This window comes from Lissotriton helveticus, chromosome 1_1, assembly GCF_964261635.1.
Source record: "Lissotriton helveticus chromosome 1_1, aLisHel1.1, whole genome shotgun sequence".
Lineage (NCBI taxonomy): Eukaryota > Metazoa > Chordata > Amphibia > Caudata > Salamandridae > Lissotriton > Lissotriton helveticus.
Window position 1 is genome coordinate 2121502609 of NC_136057.1, and position 26556 is coordinate 2121529164.

Genomic DNA, 26556 nt, shown 5'->3' on the forward strand with positions numbered 1-26556 from the left:
GTTTCTACTTATATCTACCCTTTGGGGGGGGTGAAGGCATTCCTCAGGTCATATGTACTCATGGATTGAGCCATGTCTATGTATTGGGCAGTGTATCTTCAAATAACTCACTTCTTCAGATCTGTGAAGTATGGAGTTCTGACATGTAGATGCTGGTGGGACCCCCTATTTTATGTTTGCCCCCTGGTGAGCTATGTGTTGATGTGTCCTTAACCTCTGGAGTTGCACCACAGTCTCACCACCACCACCACATAGCTTAATTATACAAGGTAAGCTGAGGGCAGTTTTTGAAAGAAAATATTGAGAAACAACTGGGGAGAGGAGTTGGCCTAATGGCTAGGGCAGTCGACCTCGAATCTCGGGAACTGGGATCGAGTGTCAGCAATGACGATGAACATACTGTGATTCTGGGCAAATCACTTAATCTCTCTGTGCCTAACAAAAAAATGAATGTGTCCTCATGTAAAGCAACTGGTGCTATGTAAAGCACTCTGATACCCGATACCTTCGGGTAAAGTTTGCGCTATATAAAACTTGGTAAAAAAAAAAAGTTGCGTCAGTAGCAATTGGCAGACAAAAGTTTTTAAACAAAGTAAGTTGTTTATTATGGAGTCCACGTTGTAATCCAAAAACAAAGGCCAATGGCCTGTCCATATTCAAGGATGTGGCCCAGCACACAGCTTTGCCAACTAACTTTCCAACCAGGACACTGCTAAGGAAACCTACATATCACTCACATCATCCTTGCATGCTACGCACAGGAAACATACACAAGTTAGGATATAAGGACTATACATTTGTTAGCGCATCTGTCATGAAATGATTTGCAAATCATCATCGGCAAAATAGGTTGATACATGCATAGATGTGTGGATACAGCAGGTGTAGGGTTTAATAATGTATAACATACAAATAATAGTGGAGGGTCAAGAATGAATTTCCGGATAAACGACTATGTGTGATAGCAAGTGGCAACAGTCCACTATTCAGGATACCTCATTCATGGTTAATGAAAAATACCCATCAGTAGCTCTTCCTAGGCGCCCTTTTCTTCATATGGGTTCCTTCTGACCACGAAGGATGGTTTTTTTGTATAATCAATTTTGACTGGACAAGGACCAATGATAGTCTATCAGGGTCACAGGGAGCTACTGAAAAGCAGTGCGTGGGGGTGTGGTAAAGTGCAAAAAATGTGCAGGACAGTGGTGTATAAAATTAGATAACCATGAGGAAAAATTATTTATTACAGACCTCAATGTTTCTAAGGATTAAAAGAGTAGTGCGAGATTGGTAGTTTCACCTAATAGCTACCAACAGGTTGGTCGACATGTTTCAGCAGATTTGAGGATCACAAAGGTATCCACTGCATTCCTCAGGACCTGTATCGCTACTGCTTGTGATGCGTGAAAAGTAAAAAAGAAATATTTCACCTGGGTTCTATTGAAGAATCATTCTCCCAGCTGAAAAGTCAAATACAAACAAACATAGTCGAAAACAAAGAAAAACATGCAATTAGTATATGTACGATATCCAGAACACATTCATGGTCTATCATATCTGTATAGAGAACCCATGATTCAGTTCCCTCTTTAGTACTGTTATTCCTAAATTCAATCAAAATACCTCTTGATGATATTAAGTTAGACTCTCACTTACCATTTAATGCAGGAGAGCACCGCCTCACCTCACCTGGCTCACAGCGCAGGTAATTGAAGCACCGCTCTATAGTAAAAGAAAGACATACAAAGACACGTCAGCTACAGCTGACTTCACACTTAATCACTACTTTCTCAAGTATGTTTGCGGACCAATTGGCCATTTAGCCCTGTGCAGGGCCACAGCAGAATTATTCAACATGGCAAGAGCGAGCCCTCTGATTGAAGAAGAAACGGCTGTATTTCATCGATTATCTTTATGAGAAAAACAATCCTTGTCACTGATGGAGCAAAACGTGAAAGGCATACGTGCTTGCTCAAATTACCGCATTTCAGTGACAATCGGTCGTCGGATATCAAAGATCCAATGTTATGATTTTTGCACACATGCGTCCCTGATGTTGTGTCACGCATTGTACCTCAAACCATCTGGGTGGGCCACAGGTATAATACTAGCACCTAATGTTATAATTACTGGGGGTTCGGTCGCTTTTAAACAAACATGCGATCGACTAATGCACCAAATAAACCGCGCGTCTTAGCGGTGATTAAAGCATATATTTCGTCGCTTGCTGGTGGACGGGTAGAGAAGTGTATATTCTCCTACCTATAAAGCGCTAGCAGATTGTGCTTAAAAAGAAGGCAGCTTCAGTCAATTTAAAGCACCTACGCGGTCAAGCCTAGCCTTACTCTGGGCGATTGTCAACATGTCCTCCATTTGATAGCGGCGTCTAGTACCGATCACTGACAGACAGGCATAGAGAGATGGTCTCTTACCTGTCCGTCGGTACTTCCAGCGTCCCTCTGGCTGTAAGGGGAGGTGACGCGCGCATCGAACACCATCAGTTTTGCTTCCTTGAATGGGCGTGTCCCCTAGCATTACATGACTGCAAGGATTCTGGGACATGTAGTCCGTAATCGGGCTGACTAAAACTATATCGGCCACCTGATTATTTAAGTGTATTCCATAATAATCATCTGCGCATAAATAGGCACAAGTGTAATTAGACATTGCATCTAGAACGCCAAAAGACCCCCATGGGCAGGTCGATGCTTGTTGTACACAGCAGGGGTACTGTGGGATATGTAGTGCCATGGTTATCAAATGCACATAAATGATAAACTTGTCCATAACGAAATCGACAGTAATAAGTGTGTTTATTTTAATTCTTATCACATCAATTCCCCAAAGGGAAACTCTTGATGTGATTGAGACCTTGCTACGAGCACGAGACTTAGACTCAATTACTCCTGTCTCTTTCATTATGACCCTGGCCAATCTAGCGATGACCGAGAACTACTTCCAATTCGAGGATTCCATGTTTTTACAGGTCTCTGGGACCAGCATGGGCAGCGTTTTTGCCCCAAGCCTGGCGAATCTCTACGTCCACCGGTTCGAAGAAGAAGTCATCCTCACCGAGACGAACCCCTTTTTCACCTCCCTACGCCTATGGAAACGTTACATCGAGGACGAGCTACAAACCTTCCATGTTTGGGTAAACAGTAGGAATAAATTCCTCCGGTTCACAGTAGAACAAAGCAAAACATATCTGGCTTTCCTGGACCTCAAGATCAATGTCACACCCACTGGTCTTCAATCCGAACTCTATCGGAAACTGATGGCAAGAAACTCTCTGTTGAGCTACGAGAGTTGTCACCCCAAAGCTCTGAGAGACAACTTGCCCTACGGGCAATTCCTGAGAATACAGAGGAATTGCTCGACAAAGGAGAGTTTTTTCAATCATGCCAAGACTCTGGAGAGCAATTTGCTTGAAAAAAAGTACCCCAAGCACTTGATACGCAGATCCAAAAAGAGGGCCTTCAATAATAATCGCGAAAGCCTTTTGGAGCCATCGGTACCCAAAACAAAAGAAACACGGATTACCTGTGTCAACACGTTTGGCACTCGCTCCAATCAAATCCAGAAGATCATCAAGAAACACTGGGGTATTCTGAACACTGGTAACGACAATCTGCCCCCACCACTGTTCGCATTCAAAAGGGGAAAAAACTTGAAAGACCAACTGGTCCACACCAGACCAAGATCAGTGATCCCCAGAGCAATAGGCACTCTCTGGGACATGCCAGCCGAAACAGGTCATCATCCCTGTGGGAACTGTGCTGCATGTCCTCAGACCGCCAAATCAAGAACTATTGACATTGGGAGTGGGCGTCCGTGGGAACAAAGGCGCTTCACCAGTTGCAATAGTCAAAATGTCATTTACCTGATAGTCTGTCCTTGTGATTCTAAATATGTGGGAATGACAACAAGAAAAGTGAAGACACGCATTTCCGAACATAAGAGTACTATCAGATGTCGGAAACAGTCCACTAAAATGACCAATCATTTTCTGGAGGTGGGACACGGCCCAAATGATTTCCGTTGGACGGTGATAGAACAACCACTGATACCAAACCACATTACAGATATAAACAAGTTTTTGTTTAAGAAAGAACAGAAATGGGTGTATACCCTTAACTCCGATAAGGACGGGCTGAATGATGACATCCCTTGGATGTCACTCTGAAGTAAATTCCCCTTCAGCAGCTTGAGGATCGGCTTTTTGCCTCTTGAGAGGGCTTGGCAGTAGTTCTGACCAGAAATAAGGAGATATCTGTAAACATAATATTCCCCCTTAATGCGAGAGTATTTGTATATACAAGCTTACTGTAAGTAGTAAGCACCTCGGTTCTGTCTCTAATAAATAGGATCATCTATAGACCACCTAATATCGATGGGATAAGAATTAAAATAAACACACTTATTACTGTCGATTTCGTTATGGACAAGTTTATCATTTATGTGCATTTCATAACCATGGCACTACATATCCCACAGTACCCCTGCTGTGTACAACAAACATCGACCTGCCCATGGGGGTCTTTTGGCGTTCTAGATGCAATGTCTAATTACACTTGTGCCTATTTATGCGCAGATGATTATTATGGAATACACTTAAATAATCAGGTGGCCGATATAGTTTTAGTCAGCCCGATTACGGACTACATGTCCCAGAATCCTTGCAGTCATGTAATGCTAGGGGACACGCCCATTCAAGGAAGCAAAACTGATGGTGTTCGATTCGCACGTCACCTCCCCTTACAGCCAGAGGGACGCTGGAAGTACCGACGGACAGGTAAGAGACCATCTCTCTATGCCTGTCTGTCAGTGATCGGTACTAGACGCCGCTATCAAATGGAGGACATGTTGACAATCGCCCAGAGTAAGGCTAGGCTTGACCGCGTAGGTGCTTTAAATTGACTGAAGCTGCCTTCTTTTTAAGCACAATCTGCTAGCGCTTTATAGGTAGGAGAATATACACTTCTCTACCCGTCCACCAGCAAGCGACGAAATATATGCTTTAATCACCGCTAAGACGCGCGGTTTATTTGGTGCATTAGTCGACCGCATGTTTGTTTAAAAGCGACCGAACCCCCAGTAATTATAACATTAGGTGCTAGTATTATACCTGTGGCCCACCCAGATGGTTTGAGGTACAATGCGTGACACAACATCAGGGACGCATGTGTGCAAAAATCATAACATTGGATCTTTGATATCCGACGACCGATTGTCACTGAAATGCGGTAATTTGAGCAAGCACGTATGCCTTTCACGTTTTGCTCCATCAGTGACAAGGATTGTTTTTCTCATAAAGATAATCGATGAAATACAGCCGTTTCTTCTTCAATCAGAGGGCTCGCTCTTGCCATGTTGAATAATTCTGCTGTGGCCCTGCACAGGGCTAAATGGCCAATTGGTCCGCAAACATACTTGAGAAAGTAGTGATTAAGTGTGAAGTCAGCTGTAGCTGACGTGTCTTTGTATGTCTTTCTTTTACTATAGAGAGGTGCTTCAATTACCTGCGCTGTGAGCCAGGTGAGGTGAGGCGGTACTCTCCTGCATTAAATGGTAAGTGAGAGTCTAACTTAATATCATCAAGAGGTATTTTGATTGAATTTAGGAATAACAGTACTAAAGAGGGAACTGAATCATGGGTTCTCTATACAGATATGATAGACCATGAATGTGTTCTGGATATCGTACATATACTAATTGCATGTTTTTCTTTGTTTTCGACTATGTTTGTTTGTATTTGACTTTTCAGCTGGGAGAATGATTCTTCAATAGAACCCAGGTGAAATATTTCTTTTTTACTTTTCACGCATCACAAGCAGTAGCGATACAGGTCCTGAGGAATGCAGTGGATACCTTTGTGATCCTCAAATCTGCTGAAACATGTCGACCAACCTGTTGGTAGCTATTAGGTGAAACTACCAATCTCGCACTACTCTTTTAATCCTTAGAAACATTGAGGTCTGTAATAAATAATTTTTCCTCATGGTTATCTAATTTTATACACCACTGTCCTGCACATTTTTTGCACTTTACCACACCCCCACGCACTGCTTTTCAGTAGCTCCCTGTGACCCTGATAGACTATCATTGGTCCTTGTCCAGTCAAAATTGATTATACAAAAAAACCATCCTTCGTGGTCAGAAGGAACCCATATGATGAAAAGGGCGCCTAGGAAGAGCTACTGATGGGTATTTTTCATTAACCATGAATGAGGTATCCTGAATAGTGGACTGTTGCCACTTGCTATCACACATAGTCGTTTATCCGGAAATTCATTCTTGACCCTCCACTATTATTTGTATGTTGTTCAGTTATCCCCGGGGAGTATAGTGTTGAGTGGTCATAAAAAATAATCCCTGAGACCCAAAACCCCCTGTTTTTTTAATAATGTATACACATCACCATGACGATGTCATTGCACGAAGTACAGTACCACACGAAACATGACATAATTGTCCTATGTTGGGGCAAGACTATCTGTCTTACAAAAGTCTGGAACTCTGAGCCACATTGTGGCCAATGGGTTTGGATAGGACAAGTGTTGCAGAGTACATACTGTATTAGCAGTACTCACCTGCTCCTCTGGTGGGCCGTAGAGCTGGTGCTACAGGGGAAGGACCTCATTCACTAGGGTCTCCAGCTCCAATGGAGTTAAGGAAGGGGTCTTCTGTGTAGACAGTCACAGCCATTGAACCGAAATAATTGCATTTTCCAAATTTAGCTTATAGACTAGTCAGCCTTGGTTGAAGCCACCTACCGTGCTGTTCAAATCAGCCAGAAGTCAGCGCATGAGCGTGTCCCATAAGCGAGGTCAGGCATCCATATAGGTGGGCTTCTGTGTAAGATGGCCTCAGCCGTTGAACCACGATTGTCACATTTTAAAAATGTAGCCCATGGCTGTGGCAGTCATCATTGAAATTGCCTACCATGCGTTTCAAATCCACTGCCGGTCGGTGAATGAGTGTGACCCATAAGCGAGGTTAGGCATCTACATAGGCAGTCTTCTCTGTAGATGGGCACAGCCATTTAACTGCGACAGACGCATTTTCCAAATTTAGCCCATGGATGTGACCGCAGTGGTTGAAGCCGCCTAGTGCCAGGATTGAATCCACCGGCAGTGGCATGTCCTGTAGATCCGGTCAGGCATCCACCGTGTCAGTGTTGATAACCACATTGTAATGCAAACTTCTAAGTGCGGCTCTTCCACTACATATATGTTGGAACATTTCACCTGATGCATGACAACTCTCCTCTGCCTATACCATTGCTCACACATCAGTGTTGTATATGACTGTGCATGAATGAACACACAATTACTGTGGTGCAGTGTACACCGGCGGTGAAAGTAGTTATGTGTACACTGCAGAATCCAAAATATGAACATTTTCACCATACAAATGAAATTTGTATGATGTGCACAGTACTGTTACAGACACATGTTGGGTCCAGTTTGGTGATGATAGGTGGAACTTGTAATGATAGGAATGGCTCAGATTCATCCGGGTGACTCCCGTATATATCAGATAAGTCAATGCCATTCTCTAGGCTGTCCTCTGCCAGGAATGGGCTATCCCACAACAGTGGTTAATAGGGGATATGCCTTAACCAGATATTTTTCAGACATCTCTACCACTTTCCTCATATAAGAAGGTGCAATGTATGCTTTTGTCATTCATGCAATTAGGATGTGATGTGCTGTGTACTGCTCACATATGCAGTACTGTTTGTTCACATGATTTTTGGCTATGTCTTGGTATATGTTAGTGCCGACACTGTGACCAATATGTCCACACTATATCCATTTGTATCTACATTCCACACATAGATGCCCTTGCAGAGGGATGAGACAACAGCCTCCAGTTTTCTGGCCATTTCCAGACCTACAAACTATGGATAAAAGAGACTTCATCAGAAAGTTTAATCACAACAGGCAGACAATAAACGATCTCTGTGACTATTTGGAGCCTCATTTACATCCTTGAAGAAACTATCCCACATCTGTGGCACCAATGGTGAAACTCATGGCAGGACTGCATTTCCTGGCCACATGTTCCTTTCAGTAGACTGTAGCTATATCTGGTGGAATGTCACAATCTATGTTCAGTGGAGTGCTATGTGATGTGCTTTCAGCGCTGATGAGAAACTTTGACAGTTATTTTCAGTTCCTCAGATGTGGAGATTTGTCCAGAGTGAAGGGTGACTTTAATGGATTAGGTCTAATCCCACATGTTGTTGGAGCTATTGAGGGCACACATATTGCCTTAATACCAATGCAAATCAGAGAATAGGTCTATAGGAACAGGAAGCACTTCCATTGTATCAACATGCAAGTGGTATGCTTAAAGATTTTACATCTCACCCATCTGTACCAGATTCCCAGGATCTGCCCATGACTCCTCCTTTGTAGTGCAGAAGAGTACCAAATCCTAGTTGATGTCACAACTACTGGAGAAGGCCTGGCTTGTTGGTGAGTATGATGTGTCCAACATTTGTATGTGTGATGTCTGGTCACATCATCTGCAAATGTTTGACTCATTATTGCACATGTGTGTGTCTTCCATGTAGGAGACTCAGCATATCCCAAACGCCCATGGTTGTTGACACCCCTGAGGAATCAACAATGCCAGAGGAAGTCCACTTCAAAGAGGCCAGTGGTAGAACAAGGCAGCCAGTGGAGTGAGATTTTTCACTCCTGAAGGGCAGATTCAGATGCCTTGTCAAGACTGGGGGAACCCTCCTCTACTCACCCGGGAAGGTGGATCAGATCACCATTGCCTGCTGCATGCTCCACAACCTGAACTGCGAAGAAACATCCCTCTCATCGCAGAGGATGGAGACCAGCAGTACCCACCCGCTAAAGATCCTGAAATGCCAAATGATGATGATAGTGGCAAAGAGGAAGAAGTTGATATGCGTCTAGAGTTCATCAACAACTTCTACTCATGAGTGTAAGTCTGCTGCGAGATGTCATGACTTTGACTGTTAAAAGGCCTGTTATTGCGATGCTGTGAGTGGGAAGTTCATGGATACTTGTTAGTTATGTAGAGCTGTATGAAACCCTGTTCACGGCTCTCTGTGGAGGAAGATCTTGAGAAATGTTCATGTTGCTGATGTTGCTTTGTGTAGAGGACATTTACCCATGTACTGTGTACTCCATTGGTGTTCTATATTTAGGTTCCTAGCTAATCTCTTTGTATTGGTCTGTTGTAGGTACCTTCACTGTGTCATCTTCATTTGGACATTTATAAGTTGTGACATCAGCAGATATGTGATGCTGTTTAGAAGTATGAAATGGACATGGAATGTTCCTGGGAATGTCTGGAACAGACTTTGGGTGTTCTATTCCCGTACCAAGCCGACTTAAACTGCGATAAGATGGAAGTTGTGGATACTCCATTGGATTTGTTCCCTGTCTTGTGGGGTTCCTTTTGCAATGTGTGTGTATCATCATGTTCTCGAATACAATGTTGTTGTTGGGTCAAATCATGCTAGTCTCTCTTCACATTGGCTAAGTCCTCAATGTGTATCAACTGAATGTAGCTATTGATGTGTATAATCATTGTTTGCCACATCACTGACAAATGTTTGTGACAGTCCACCAGATGCTGCAACACTGGATTGGAATGAACCTGTACTCAGAAACCTTTGTATTGCCATGTTCTATTTCTTTGTTTTCAATGAAGAGGGGTTTCTTTTGTGAGGTTGTCAATGTCACTCCAGCTAATTCCATGAACCAATTGTTATTTGTCGATTCTATTTGGCATTGTCTGATGTATCTCCTCTGACCATGTTGTTGGGGTCTGCACATGACATTTGTGGTCACTTACACAGAGCACTTCAGTGACGTATTATTTAACAACATTTTTGACATTATGGCAGCCTAAGGTTGGAACTATGGAATAAAGATGTAATGAGACTGTACACTTGTATGTCTGTGTTGGGGTGTGATGTCTGTGATACTCATTTGCACATTGTTGACATCTCACACGTCCATGCTTACACAAGTAGAATCTACTTACATTTGGTAATTCACAAGGGGATAACTTCATAATTTCCTAGATGTAAAGGATACTATGGGAGCTTGTGATTTAGTGATAAGTGGATTTATTGCAGTGCTCAAAGTGAAAACATGAAACGTGAAACACAGTGAAATAGTGACAACAGTGGAGTGTAGTTGCCACTGTTGGTAGATGAAACCATAGCAGTATGAACCACATTGTCAGAAATCCGAAGTCCAACAAACTCCTCCCATCAGAAGCTGAAACGTGTGGCAGAACGAAGTGAACATGTTGCACACAATGGAGGACATCATTTGTGGTATCTCTCCCTGGCAGTGGTGGGTGCCTTGCCATCCAAACCTCCTAGAGTTTTCCTTGGACAGCCTGGTCCATGGTGGGGGGTGGAATCTGCTGCTGCAGACTCGGGGAGTCTGAGGAGTCATCTTCTGACAGGGCCTCCTTTCCTGTGGATGCCACAGATGTTGAAGGGCTGAATGTAGATGGGCCAAAGAAAGGAGTACGTGTTAGGAGAAAAGTCCAGCAGAGTGTGGTATTAATGTCCCTCAGCACCCCTATGAGCTGGTCAATGCTGTTATTATGAGTGTCCTGCCTCTGGTCTATGGACCTCTGCAGCTGCTTAATTTCCCGAAGTTCCTCAAGTTCCTGGCCCATCACTCCTTGGGAGCCCTGATAGACTCCAATGAGTTGGGCGATGTTGGCCTGGGCATCAGTGGCACCAGTTGCCTCACTCCGTGGGTCCACAGTTACACTCCCACCACCGCTGTCCCCACAGGCCTGTGACAATGGCCCATCAGTATTCACACAGCTTACAAGTGAGTATGGACAAACAATACTGGGGCCTCCTGTTAAATGTTCAAGCATTAAGGCCTCATCAAAGTAGCTGTAGTCATTTCAATCACTCCTCCCCCACACTTGACCAATGGTTAACTGCCTGTGAGGTGACCCTCAGTAGTGAAATGGCTGATAAGGAAGTAAGGGCAGATAACACTGGGGACTCCTGTTTAGAGGTAGAGGACTTCATGGTATTTATAGTCATTGCAAACACTTCACCCCACACTTGGCCAAGGGATAACTGCCTGCGAGGTGTACCTCAGTAGTGAAGTGGCTGCCAAGTGAGTATGAACAAACAACACTGGGGCCTCCTGTTTAGTGACAGAGGTAGAGGACCTCATGGTAGTTGTGGTAATTTCAATTTTGACTTGCCAATACTAGCAAACACTAGCAAAAGTGGTTTGTGTTACATAGGTGTTTGAAGAAAGCAGTTGTGGTGGGCCCTACTGTTACACATTTGCAAATATAATGTATCCTGGGTTGTTGATTAGATTGTAATGCACTTACAGACTGCATTACCATATGGGAGAAGTAATTTTGGTTGATACATATGATCTTATGTGCAGGGCTACTGATTATAACTGCCATTCACACATCTCTGATACTTTGGTTACTGCATATAGGAAATGTATTCGAGAAATAGGATACCAAGAGCTGAGATGTGTGTGAACAGAACATTGATGTTATGACAGTTGGTGTGGTGTTACCCACTTTCCCAGGGATTCCTGTGAAGCCCTCAGAATGCAGGTTGGCATGCACCTTCTCCTCCCAGGGTGTGAGTTGTGGTTGGCCAGGAGGACCACTGCCAGCCTTCTGAGCCCTACGTTGGTGTTTGGAGCTCAGGTTCTTTACCATCTGCCAGAAGTTGTGCCACTTAAGTTCCCCTTTTTGCACATGGATGTACCGCCAGGATTCACTTTGTTGACTATCCTTTCCCACATTTTATTCTTACAAGCGAGAAATGTTTGTTGAACTTGGGCTCCAAAAATGTGTGTCTCTCTCTATTCTAGTGATTTCATATACCACCACTGACAACTCGATGTCAGAAAAACATGGATTTTTGGCTGGTGACATTTAAAGTAAATATAGTGAGTGAGAGAGTCGAAAATAAAATACCTGTGAACAAAGGAAATATGTGGAAAAATGTAAAAATTAAACAGGTGTGGAGTGCGTGTGACCTGATTGTCTGAAAAGGGCTAAATTATGTCTGTGCTAGTGCTGCTTGGAATTGCTGGGATGCTGTATAGAGGCAAAGGAACATGGTCTGGGATGGGTGTGTTTTATAGTGTGAATTGTAGGTGTGTCCATTTTGTAAAAGGTCATCAGCTGTGTTGTTTTCTTTAGCATCCAATGTGCACTGTTGTGGTGCTTTGCAGTAGCAGTAACATAGTGGTCTAGTGCTGTCGTAAAACTCCTGTGGGACCATCAGTGCAGTGGTTCCATCTTAATATGCTCGGCAGTGGTAGCACAGCCCTGACAGCGTCAGAGTCCCTGTCAGGAACCTTTCTAACTGCCGCACCCTTACAAAGGCTACTCCGATCGCCACGGCTCAAACGGCATGGCCGGAAATTTGGTTTGCATGCATCATAATATGGCAGGAGTAACTTTGCTTCAGTTAGGAAAAAACAATGGTCCAGAGCAATTTCAGAGATATGATGAAATAATAGACAGACCATAATAGGCTGCTATATGTTTGTCCAAGTCCAGCCGGACGTGGAGTTTATTTATATACAATAATCATAGAGCGATATTTCAGAAATGGCGGACAAAATCCTGTGCTTTACTCGGGACAGAGAGCAAAGTGAAAGGTTGAAGGATAGCTTAGTAGAGAAGACGAAAAGATTTTGCAGGCAAAGGAGAAGTGAGCAATCTGGGCACTTTTAAATCAGTGTTACAAGTGTATACCAGAGTAGTACATACAGAACTTAGTACAAAAATAGTTACACTGTATGGCTACTTAAAAGGTCGACGTTTCGATCCCGCGCTCTAAATTACAATGGGATCATCATCAGGACTTTACAAATTTACTATGCCTGGTTGGAACAATGATGCGCCTCAGTGATTAAGTTACTACAAGTCCAATCTGTAACAGGGCTCGGATGGAGCTGGGAGTGTCGGTATGGGAGCCAGCTTCCGCAGTTGGCGCGTTCTTTCGGGGGAGGTTCACGGGATTATACAGTGAACACAGCAGGGGCGCGATGGTCCCCAAATTGGGTTAGCGGTCCTTCAATGGTTGGATCCGCGGTGTGGCGGAGCGATGTCCGTATATGTCGTGCGCGCTGGCACAAGCATCCACTGGGCAAAGGAGTAACTTTGCAGCATCGACGGTCAGAAATGGACAACAGATATGGTGGTCAGACAGTCCGTCCAGCCGGCAGAGTAATGAGGCCCTTAGTGTCTGTGTGGGAGTGTCACTAGTTGTGTCAGTGACTGGGCCACAGTGGAACCACACCTTCTCATTTATCCCAAAAAAGTCCACAATTTTGCACAAATTATCCACCCAAGAGGAGTACTTTCTACTGGTTCATTACTCTGTGCTCCCTCCTTGGTTAAATGTCCAGTACGTATTCTACACTAAGCTACGTAATAGAGCACAAGGAAATTTCACTAATAACCTTGTGGGCATTTTGGCAATGTGATTGTTCCTCATTCGTCCTCATCCAGAAATCTGTGATAACATGAAGCTTCCCATAAAGAAGATGACGAGAGTACAGAGAGGTAAAGCTCCACCAAACAAGGGACCTTCATAGAAACTATATGAAGTAAGTGCTTCTTTGTTTGCTGGAGATGTCCTCATATTTATCAGCACCAGGAACACATCACCAAATGGGTGTGAAAAGCATTGGGGGGGCTTTTGTTAAGATACCCATCATGCTAGCAAAAGGCAGGAAAACCATTGTGTACTACTAAGGTGGACAGGGCGAGGCTAAATGGACGGAGTTTCAGGTGATTTTCCACATTTGTATACTCGCAGCCATTTAAGGGGAGAACAATAATGGCTCTCACCAGGTAAGGACAGGAAAGAACCCACTCGTCACAGTCACTACACAATGTGCTCCAATGGATCAACAATTCCTTTACCTCTACGAAGCATTTCAGATCGTCTTTCAATGTGGAATTGCAGAGAAAACACACTGGCTTTGCCCTTGTCAGGTGCAGGAGGTCAGGATTTTTTTGTCCTTCACAGAAATAGAGCTTCTATTGGGGCACCTGCTATATTTATACATGTAAGTGTTTCCCATTGTGGTTAATTTCTCTAAAAATTAGGCAGGTCTTCATGCCAGCTCTCCCTGCGACAGTTCTCCTTTCCAACTTGCACATAGTCAACTACCATCTGCAGCCTATTTACTTGCGGCCCTCTCAGCTCGTTTCTTGCTCTGTTTTGCATTTTTGCTCAGTTTTTGCCCTCTGTTTTGCCTTTTCTGCTAGTTTTTCTGCTCACTTTTCTGCCCTTGGTTTTCCACATTTCTGCTTTGGAGAGGGAGGTCCCATGCCCCCCTCCGTAGGCCAATTTCAACCCCAGGGACCCCATCCCACCGGGCCTGGCCAAAATACAATGTAAAAGGCTGCTTGTGGCCCCATGGAAGCCATCCCCTTGCTACATCTCCCTGAGTGCACTGTCCCCAACCAGGGCACCCAATGTGTACCATTGGTGAGCACAGGGGAAGACTTAAGACCCCCACAGTCCGAGCCAGCTCCCGACCTTCTTTGGGAGTCGGAATTGCAACTGCATGCATGGAGCTGCTAGAATGTAGCTCCCTATGCGTGGGAGCACTCTTTCATCTGTTTCCCTGCCTGCATGAGGGTGGGCAGGGGAACAGATGAAAACTCTGCTCCCAGCACTCAGGAACAGTATGACATCTTCCAACTGCTATCTCCCTAGGGTGGACACCTCGAGAGATAACAGGAGCTGGCTCTGAGTTGTGGCGGTCCCCAGGGCCAATAATTGCCATTTGACCCCTCTACTTTAAATAGAAGGACAGTCCTAGGGGGGTGGTGGCCCTGGGGCCGTAAATGGCCTGGGAGAGAGGCCACACGGCCCCCCTTTGTCTATTATATACATGACCCTGTGGAAGTGGTGGCCACCAGGGCCCCTTCGGGCAATGGACGGGGGTCTGCACGGCCCCCTCATTTTCTTACATAAAACCCCAGGGAGGTGGTTGTCCCCATGTTCCAGGAGCCTCAGGATGAGTGACCCTCCTCCAACTTTCTGCAACACTTGGCTAGCTCCGGGGAGGGGGCGGTCTTGGGGTCAAGATTGGCTACGGCAGGGGGATTGGCCTTGTGCTCCCCCTGCCCTTATTTAAAAGAATAATAATCCCCCAGGAACTAGCTCACCTGATGGCAAAAATTCATATAAGCGCCGGGAGCCCACGCTTTTTTTTTTTATTTTTGCAGAGGATTTGTGACTCTGTCACAATTTCGTGATAAAATTTTTTAAATGCTTTTTTTTGCCCTGAGGGGTCCCATGGGGAGCCCAAGACAAAGGCTAGGGGGTCAGGTTATTCCAACCCTGCCCCCTTGTCTTTATTTTTATATTTTTGGGGGTGACTCAGCTGAGGTTGAGGCCCAAGCTGGCTGCCCACACTTCCTGGCTGAAGTGTTGGCAGACAGTCAGATATCAAGAAAGGACTGTCGGATCCTCGGATGATCTGCGACCATATATATACAAATTTGGATTTATGTTAATATCTCCAAAACTCCTGAACAGATTTACACCAAATCGCAAATAGGGCACTTTCTGAACCAAGACCTACCTCCCTGCAAATTTGATGTAATTCTGTTCAGCGGTTCGGGCTGTAGTTGTGTTGAAACTTCCTATGGAATTAACATGGGAAACACATTTATTAAGCCCTTTTTCTTGGCACCAGCTTGATGGATCACCCTGAAACTTACCATGCACAACTAGAAATGCAGGCGCACTTCCTTTAGAAATTTTTGTGAAGATTCGTCAAACCGCACCAGATATACAGGTCAAAAATGCTTTCATGTGGAATTATTCTCATAACTGTAACTGAACTGCCTATATATATATATATATATATATATATATATATATATATATATATATATATATATATATATATATATATATATATATATATATATAAACGCAACAAGCTGTCTCGGCACCTCCTTCCGGCGAGCCAAAAAGACAACACGAATCCCAATGTTTCTGGCACAGAATCTTTCTTTTTGAAGCCGCAAAATCTAATATATATATATATATATATATATATTATTTAAAAGAAGGGGAGAGAGTGGTGAAAATATATATGGGAGAAAGCCGGTGGCATTCCAACCCATTCCACGACAGCAGCAAGCCTCGGCTCATGAAGAGAGCCTGAATCAAATGTCGCCACTGTTCAGCTCTACTTGAACGTCGGGTGCACTGTGTACCAGGCACCATGTCATGCATGGCACACATTGCATGCATGACAGTGCAAGCAGAGGGGGGCACAACATGTACCCCCATGCCCAGTCCACAATGGCCAAAATCACCCTGGGCCCTGTTTGAGTCCCATCCATGCCTTTTCACCAACCTTTCATGGCAGAGTCTCCGCCAAGAGAAGATTGTTGGACAGGCAGGTCGTCATTGCCCCAGTGCCGGCGCAACCTCCATAGACCACTATTTTCCTGATTGCCACTGCTGCAGGATCCTGGCAGTTTCGGCAGTCTTGTGGTGGTTAAACTGTCCGGCTCGTAATTGGGCGGTTGGACAGCCGAGGATGTGGCGGTCGGACAGCCAGCGACAGCACGGTTGTCTTGGGACCTCTGTACTAATAATCAGCGTTGAAATATATACATAATAGTAATTAATTAATTATTTTAAATTGTAATAATACACTTCAATTTCGAAAAATGAATTAAACAATTCACATTAATTCAATACATAACGTGTATACACATTTTCTACATATCAACTAACATTGTTAATGAGATTGGGATTTTAAATTAAATATATATTTTTTAAATATTAATATAAAGCGTACATGGCTTTGCCCCAATATGCCTAATTGGATCTTAGCGAGCTATGAAATTTTCCTTGACCAAATGAAGTTCAATGGCAAAAGGTATGACATGGTGCACTTACCACACGGACTAGAAAGGGGTGTCCACTGTTTCCCTTCTTTTTGCTTTAATGGTAAAGCCACTTGCAGAAAAATAGTTATCAGAATGTAGGTATAAAAGGCCTACTCTTTGGTGAAATTTGTGTATATGCATATGATGCCATGCCCACTCACCCTCACCTCCTTTTGAAACTGGAACACTTTTAGAATGTCTTTGATTACAAAATCAATATGCAGAAATCTAAAATCCTTGGTGTAACATTCCCTGAGTAAATGAAAGATCAAATAATAGGAAATTGCCTACTTTGATGGTCACAGGGGATAATGAGGTAGTTGGAGATATATTTGACTGCTGAGCTCAAAGACTGGCATGTGGCTAACTGGAAATACCCTCAAATGAATATTTTAGGAGAACTCAAGAGAAAGAAGTCACTATATTTATCATGTCATGACAAGATAAATGCTCTGAAAATGAATGTCTTACCATGACTTCTATATCTCTTCCAGACTTTATCTACCCCAATACCAATAGCCAAACTTCAGCCGAGATTCAGTTGTTGCAGAGAAACTCCTTGAGTTTGTGTGCAGTGGCCACAGTGCTAAGATCAATAAACATTTACTAATAGCTCCAATAGAGAAAAGGCACTTACCTGCCCAAATATTATCTGTTATTGTAACACTGTACAGGTGTGCTGTATTACAGAATGGACAGTAAGAGAAAGTGAAATTGATAAAAAGTGTGCACTTATGTACAGGGTGTTAGTCTCTGGGTTTAAAAAAAGAATCATGGTAGAATTACTGTCCTTCCTCACCAAACACTCAGACAATAATTCGAACTTCACACACAGACTCTGTGGAGAGGACATTTTAAAAGATGATGGGAGGGTGAATGCAGGTTCCTCTTAAACCAATTATGTAAAAGCCAAATTAAATCTTTTGATCAGTGCAAACTGGACATTTTCCTTGGTAAATTCAAGAGAATACAAAACTTACAGTTTTGAGATTGGACCTTGCATCCAACCAACAAGCTAATGGGCATGAGATAATTAACATCACTAGGACAATGTGTTAGAACACACTATGGATCTCTAAGATTGATCTTGGGGTTACACAAAATTCTTGCTGAAGAGTGAATTTAATTCAATTAAATATTTCCAGAAAGGTGGAGCATGGCACATCAGAAAGAAATTCACGAAACGAAGTGTGAGAGGTTTTGGAAGTATAGCCCTAAGCACTTCAGGTACACTTCCTCCAGCGATTCAGTCTACAACATGTTATATAAGTGGTACATGATGCCAGACACCTGCTGCACAACTCAGACAATGATGTATATTTGGTGGAATGTCCTATAATAGTGGTCTACTGATAGGAGGTTCTGAGCTATATTAGGTAGATATAGGGATACACTTTGTGCAAAGATCCAGGGCTGAGCTCGTTGGGACTTATGGAAGATGGCTCTGACCATATGCATGTCACACATAGGGCCCCATGGAGACGTTACCTGGAGTGGCCAAGGCGCTGATAGCACCTTCATTGGACGAAGGTACATACCACAGGGATTAATTTCTGGCTTAACAAATATTGGTAGACTTTAACCCTGATGAAAGTTACCTTTGATTTATAACAAGAGGCAGATACTTTTGAAGGAAGTGGATCCCTCTAATATGATATCTAAAGTCCCTCTGCCTTGACCGATATGCTCCACCTAAACTGAAACTGTTCAAATACTGAGGGATTATTTAAAAAAATTCTGAGCCATACTAAGTCTTGAAGGGGCAAAGTTCCTAACCAGTTGGGCAGGGTTAAAATATAGGGCAGGAAGCATCACATTGCTCTGTGATAAAAAATTTAGTTGAGTGATGAACCTAAGGTGGAAATCTCAATGATTGTCCCTACCTAGCTCCGCAATGATTCAGCCAACTAGAATGGAGACAGGAACAGTAGCGTGGAGCAGCCAGGTCCAAATGTCTCTGTTAAGATTCTGGAAACGACAGGATCCAGGGGGAGTGCAGAAAGTCTCACACTGGTGTAGTGAGGAGATCCGGCACAGTATTTTAAAATGGGACGAGGAAGCGAGAAGAACAATCCAGGTAATAGAAGGAAGTTTAAATGTGAGTTCAACACAGCAACCCCTGGATGTAGAATTTACCAAGAGATCACTCAGGTACCAAGGCATGGCGCAGTCAAGGAATCACCATCTGGAGTACCTGAGTAAGAAAAAATCAGTTCAAGGTGTAATAAACTCCTGGGTAAATGCTGCATGGTATCTGTATCTGGAAACTCTGCCTAATCACGGGCTTAAGTGTGAAATCCTAAGAGTACGAATCGGCATTAACCCATGGTTAATGGAGGGAAAAATATATGCAGAAATGTTATACCCAGAAGGAACCTGTAAATGTGGGCTTGGGACCAGATCCGAAATTTTGCATATATTACTAGATTGCCTTGCGGTTTTAGATTTGAGAAAAGTGTTTTTAAGCCCAGTATTTTTAAAATATTGAATACAGTCACAAGCCCAAACTATTGTTCTACTGACAGAAATGACAAGCCCTGATATTGGTATTGCACTAGGAAACTACATGAAAGGCATAAACCGTTTTGTACGGGATAAACACATGCAAGGTTAGAAATTTTATTTACCTTGAAAATCACCCTATTCCAAGTATATAAATATCTTAGCCTAACAAACATTTTATGGATCCAACTGTTTGAAATTATTTCTGCTATTGGGAAAAGGATGTCGAAAATGTACCCCTTTAAATTAGAGTAGTAATGGTACCGCTGTTCAATGAATTTTATGCTATTTTAATTATTTAGTTGGTTTATATCATATTGAAAACGTTGATGCTATTGGGAGTGAAGGTGGATACCGGACCTTTTAACATATGTACTAAGTTAAGCTAGTTTTAAGGAATTGTATGATTTTATTTGTTTACGAGATCTTTTTGTGTTTAAAGACTACGGTCTAAATAAACCGAGTTCTCAATCTCAATATCAATCTCCCAATCTCAATGGGGGTAAGGGTAAGGGAAAAACCTTGTTCCCTTCAAGGGAACAAGGTTTTTTAATGTTATTGAGCCTGTCTTTTGTTTGTGACTATTTTTATTTTTGAAAAAAAATGAATTGTAAGACCCTGAACAAGAATTAAATAAAAATGTATACATTTACATTATTTTGTCAGTTAATACCCATTTTATTTGATCAAATAATGTGCTGTAACATTTTATTTTAGTAGTTATAGGTAAATGATAAAAATGGTATATTAATTTACATCCAGATTATACATTATTTAGTTAAAATATTTTAAAAATCACATAGGTAAAGAAAAGTCTGTATAATTTCCCATAGAGAGAACGCTGCCACATTTATTAACCAATTTTGCATATGTATATCCTGTTGTAGGAGATTTTAACACCTGTTTTCATTGGGTGGAGACACTTAAATCTACTACTTGATGTACATCTACACTTAGAAATGGTGAATAGAAAAAAGCGTGGAGTAATATCTTGGTGTGGTAGTAAATATGCATGTAAGTAAATACACACAAGTATATTTACCTTTGTGAATAGACCCTCTAGTCCAATACATTACAAAAACTAGGTACCTCATTGATAGATTTAAGCCAAATGTAGTTCTTTCATGCCTGTCAGCAATGCACAGAATGTTTGCTTACTGGCATAAAGCTGTTTACATTTATGTGGTGGAGATCTCTGCCGTGGACTGCAGAGATCTCCATAGTCATAAATCGCAACCAAGTGGTAGGAAGTGGGTATTCCGCAGCAAAGTTTGTCTTGGAAATCTGGGAAGATCCACAAATCATATATTTGTAGGCATTTCTATACTCTCTTCTTCTCCCCTGTCCACCCTGGGAAAGGTCATGGATTTACTTGAAGTATCGCTGTAACTCCATTTCTAAACATAGAAGGGAACGGATTACCCCCAGATCTGCTGTGGTTAAAGGGAAGAGTTTTCTCTATGTGGAAAATATTTTCTCTGAAGAGAAATAATAAAGTGTGTGTTTGTACAGGGGATCCTGTTTGAACAGTGTGGATGTATCTACTATGGTACGTTACGGTACAGTAGGATCAGGATCCTATTTTTATAGTCATCTGACCTTCCCTGAAGTATTCCTGGAAATCTGTTGTCAGGTCAGTTTTACACACATATAGATGAATAGGAAAATCTAGGAAACGTACATTCAGACTCCACCTTTACCTTCATTTTTTAATCTTACTAATCAAAAGAATACTAATACTTATCCAGTGGGTAAATGCTGTGTATATCATGCAAGGCCACACAGTATGCACATTCTTTGTACAAGTTAAAATAAGAATCTTTCTCTCTCAATAACACCATATTTATCCCAGTGTCATAAAGTATATTATTCCATATGGAACCAAAAAAAAGTAAATCGTTATGAATGACAAAATGACATACTTCTTGAAGTATATTTCATTTCCGACATGCAATTGTTTATGGTTTAGATAACTAAAACATCAAATAATACAAAATATTTCCCTACTCCTCATGGATTTGCACAACGTATTCATTAACCAGATATCAATCTGCTCAGGGTGAATAGCAAAAGTAAAAACAAAGGTTCTATATTTCATGAATACATGCAAAAATATGTTAACTGAGGCACACATCTCTTACAAAGCGCTCAACTCCATATTGTATCTCACTATCACAGTGGACTCTCAGTTTGACTGTTTTGAACTTTGTGATCCAAGGACTCTGTGATCTCTTCAAAGTTAATTACTTGTCTCCTACCCTATGACACTTAATAGTTATATTTACTGCACAAAGCCTTAAGTAGAGGTCTCACAACACTTAATAAATTTCATTGCGATGTACAGTTAGTATACATTTAGGATCATTTTTTCAAAAAGCATATGAATTTTCCATGATACTCTCATTCAAAATCGTCTTTTTAACACCAATGTATTTTTGTTTCCCGCTCATATCTCAATACATATGACATATTCAGACAGAAAATTGATAAGTTATTTAATCTGTTGGAAACTATATAAGCTGCTTTGAAACATCCTTCATCCACTTACTGCAAACCAGCACACCTGTCAATGCTCATGAATACCAGGTATGGCTTGATTTAGATTCTGATCAATAACTCAGGCTAACAACATTATTCAACGTAAAATCTCATAAAAATTAGTGAGGGCAATATGGAATCAACCTGTAAAAAAAGATAATGGCTATTGGGTATACTGTATATCTTATTGTTATTGCTATAACCTGTGATCAACGAGATCTCACTAATGTTTCTGCTATAGCATCTGAGTTTAGGCATAAGAGTTCTATCATTTCAAAATCTGTTATAACACCAATCTTGTATAATTGAGCTAAAATGATCATTCTACATCTGTGATTGTTGTTAGATTCTGTACCACAAATCTTCTAAATCCTAACAATTTTTAGCTAGGCAATTACTTTGGAGGAAAGGGCATGAGCAGTCGGCATATAAGATGGTATTACATACACACTATTGTTAATATAATCCGCTGCCCTCTCCATCACCTTCAATGAACAACTCCACATCGAAATAAAACATTCTGTGTGGGCTGTGTATCTTGGTAATTCTAATGATAACGTTGTTGCTACAAAGGTATGCAGAAAAAGATGCAAATTCTTTGCCTTCTAACCATAAACAAGATATAATTGATAAAGATTCCTCATTAGAAGATTTCGGAATTCCATGTATCAATACCTTGGGCCCAGACTCACTCCCTCACAAGCCACCCATTAAGGGATTTGCATAACAGGGAGTGAATCTAGCGCTATGCACTGCATGTGTTGATACCAGAACTTCTTGTGTAGAAACCCAGCCACTGCCTAGAAAGAGTTTGGACATTTAATTGTACTCATAAAAGCCAGCCGACCAATTTAAGCAATGCAGGAAAGCTTTCAGTCCTCAAGTCTTTTATTGTATGTACACAAACGAGTTTCCTCTAGAGTGACAAATCTCATGTCTTCATTACATGTGATATCACTTATCTTGTTCAAAATGTCCTGCGTATCCCTTACACATGAATGAATTCGGTACCACGGGTTTCAAAAATAAATTTACATATTTTGTCAATCTCTCTCTTGATCACCCTGATGGAGCAAGGAGTCGCACGTGAAGTGACTTGCTTGAATTCATGAACCTCGAATAACTCGTAATAAACTAATCAACATGTATTGTGTATTAACATTTGCATTTCACGACATTAAAGTATCTAGGGGACGCTTGCTTATGTGTTTTTACTAACAGTAATCCACTTGCAACTAAAATGGCTGCTGCTACGCGGGATTTTCTACTGCGCATGCATCTGTCATACTCACGTGACATGACGTACTCTTTGCTTTGGAGGGAATCTTTCGCTTCTGCGCACTAGAATTAAAATGGCTGCTAAGTGTTACAGCATGCATGAAGCTTGCACTGCTGCTTTTGCCAAGCTGTTTGTTCTGCTTAATCTTAACGCAATAGTTAAAACTAAATAAATGGGAATAGAGTAGAGATAAGTGGTATACAGTGCATTCATATATTCTGTGTTCTCAAACTGTTTCTTTTCTATTTTTATACATGAATACATTTTGGGCCGGAAGCTTGTCGCTGAACTCCATATTGAAACCTTTGAGCCTGCGCACAAGAGACTGAAAATTCAGCGAGTCATGTCATTGAATGAGTGCCAGGGACAGTCTTGACCAAGATGCGCCTGGGAACCTCACCTTCTGAACTCCACAGGGGAAACAGAATTCTAATGTGAACTAAATGTAACAAATGATAGAACATTCATTGTCGGGTGGAATAAAGATGTCATGAGAAAATAAAACTGATGGGTGGGGACGAAAATTTAATTATGAGACCCAGAAAGTGTCATTTTGGTATGGTGTGACGACCTCTACCCATTCCTTTGTGGTAAATAAATAAATAATACCTCTATTTTTGACTAGATATACAATAACAGATAGCTCAATAAATAAGAGTCAAGATTCGAGGTAGTAGGAGTTTGCAGGTTTAATACAGCATAAAGGACAGGAACAGGACAACCTGCACGGGAATAGGATGGCAGCGCTGCACGGGGTAGGGACAAAGGAATGGAATGGCAACTTTTAATAACAGTGCACAAGTATATATACTTAAACAAAATACATGGTATTCAATACAATAGGCGTAACAGTAGGCAGGGCCTGTAGCAGTCGCGAGAGATAAGGCAGAAAGTAGGTGTAACAAGAGGCGTGAACAGGGCGTATACATAGACATGTGATGTAAACGTAACGGAATATGTCACAAATGGGCGGAAACATAGAGGGGGCTACCTAAGGAGCCGGGACCTCTAACCTAGTGGTGCGCGCAAGCTGGCAATGACGTGTTACTAGGGAGAAGCTGGGGGCTATGACTTCTGAGCTAGAAGGAGAGACGAAAGTCTGGAGAGTCAGAGCGACATGTACCTAAACACTATCTAGTATCTGATGTTTAGAGAACATGTTGATAGAATCCAAAAGTTATCAGGGCAAAGGCTAGCAGACACTAAGACTGGTACATGCATTATTCTACATGTAGTGTGTGTTGAGGAATATTAAATGACCATAAATACAGTATTTCTCTTACATGGAGACGTAAAGGCTAGACGATGACTGAAACTATTGATGCGATTCAGTAGCTTAGGAATGCAGAGAAGGAGAGCTGGACTGATAACTAGAATCATAACATACCCTTGGCAGACTGGCAGGCAGAGCCAGGCCGAGCTGGGCACTGTGAGGCAGGAAGTAAGTGAAGGGTCAGAGATACAGGTGGGGGCTGTATCGCTCCTCGGAGAGGGTTCAGGAGACTGGAGCTGAATCTGAGTCCGGGCCCTTTTGAGGCCTAGAAACGGGGACTTTCAATGAAATAACGTGCACACTGAGAAACGTGGCAATGTAGCTTTACATAGGCCTAATACTCGTAGCTTTCACGAGGACTGGAAACTGGCATACTAGAGTTGGACACAACTGTAATTGCGTCTTTAATCGATCATGGGGAATACATATGCATATTAATCATGCACATATAACATAAGATGGGGAACACGTAGGGACACAGAACATGGCAAAATTTACTTTTCCACATTCCCTCCTTGTCACTACGTTTCCATCAGGAAACATCAATATTCATGATACCATCTATCATTTCATACAGTATCATTTGCTCGTCTCGAAATTTCTTGGAACGGGATCTAGGACGGGACTTGGGACTAGGAATACAAGAGGTAGCACAAATGCCGCAAATCGCAGGGCCACATTGTATACAGAGGCAGCAACTGAATATGATCGCTACTGCAATACCTAGAAAGGACAATACTTTCCATCCCCAGGCAGAAATTATACTCCAAAACCAACCGGACCATGTCCAGGTGCCTGGATTCTGGTGTAACTGATGGGCAATTTTATGAAGTCTGGTTATAGCTGAATAAACAGACGGCGTGTTATTAGGAATGAAAATGCAGCAACTAGATCCGATGACTCTACATGCTCCTCCTCTATCGGCCAGTATGACGTCAAGAACGAGACGATTTTGGAGCACGACAAATCTCATAGCAGATTGCTCTTCGGTTAAGTTACCTAGGGCAGAGGCAGTCTCATTCACTACTGCTTCAAGAGTTCTTGTTAACCTACGTATTAACTTACTATTCTGGATAGGTCCTATAAAGAAAAAGAATCCTCTATTGAAATCTGTATACTGTTCTAGAGCAGTTTCAGTTTGATCGACAATTGGGGACTCGATCTCCCTTCTATGTCTAATGTGTACTAGATGTGTGTTTCTATGATAATCAGATGGGGCTAGAAAAACTGGTGGCAGTAGGAAGGCAATGTAACAGGTTCCCTCCCAATCGAGGGGCAGACGAACATATGCGGTCTGACCACAAACAAAATAAGAATGACGTGAAGCTTTGAAAATAGATTTCCCACTGTCACTATACTCGACAATAGTAGTACAATCACTATGTCCTACATGTACGGAACCATTATTTCGGACACATAATTCGCCTTTGACTGGTAATACTGAAATAGCAGGTAAGTCTGGAGTAGGATCAGACTGAACATTCAGAACCATGAAATTCGAAGAATAATTACCCAAATTATAAACTTCATTTTCTAGATCTAACCCTGTTCTGTGGGGAAGACCTTGCTTGTCTGGAAAACATGTACTGTTCAGAAGGGACATATCAGTTGAGGATGACGTTAACGTGGACCATGCTCCACATGAACCATTATGTGAAAACGGATAAGGAAAGAGTGGCAGAACTCCCTTCGGTGTCTGGAAAGGGGGGAGTCGACCACACACCCAACAATTAGTGGCATTGCTGGTCTGGTGTGAATAATGCAACATACGGATAAAGGTATTGTTGCGCATAGCAAGACGATAGGATAGTTCGTGAGGAGGCAGATCACTAAATGTGTGCTCTACTGTAGCATTAGAAAACATATTTACATGAGAAATTGGAAAACATAAATGAAATGCATAACTCGTGCAGGTAACCATTAAGCTTAAAAACAATATAAAACTTAGAAAAACGATACATCGGATTGAGTTTTGACTAACTCTCTCACTATGGGGGTCTATCTCATACATGTC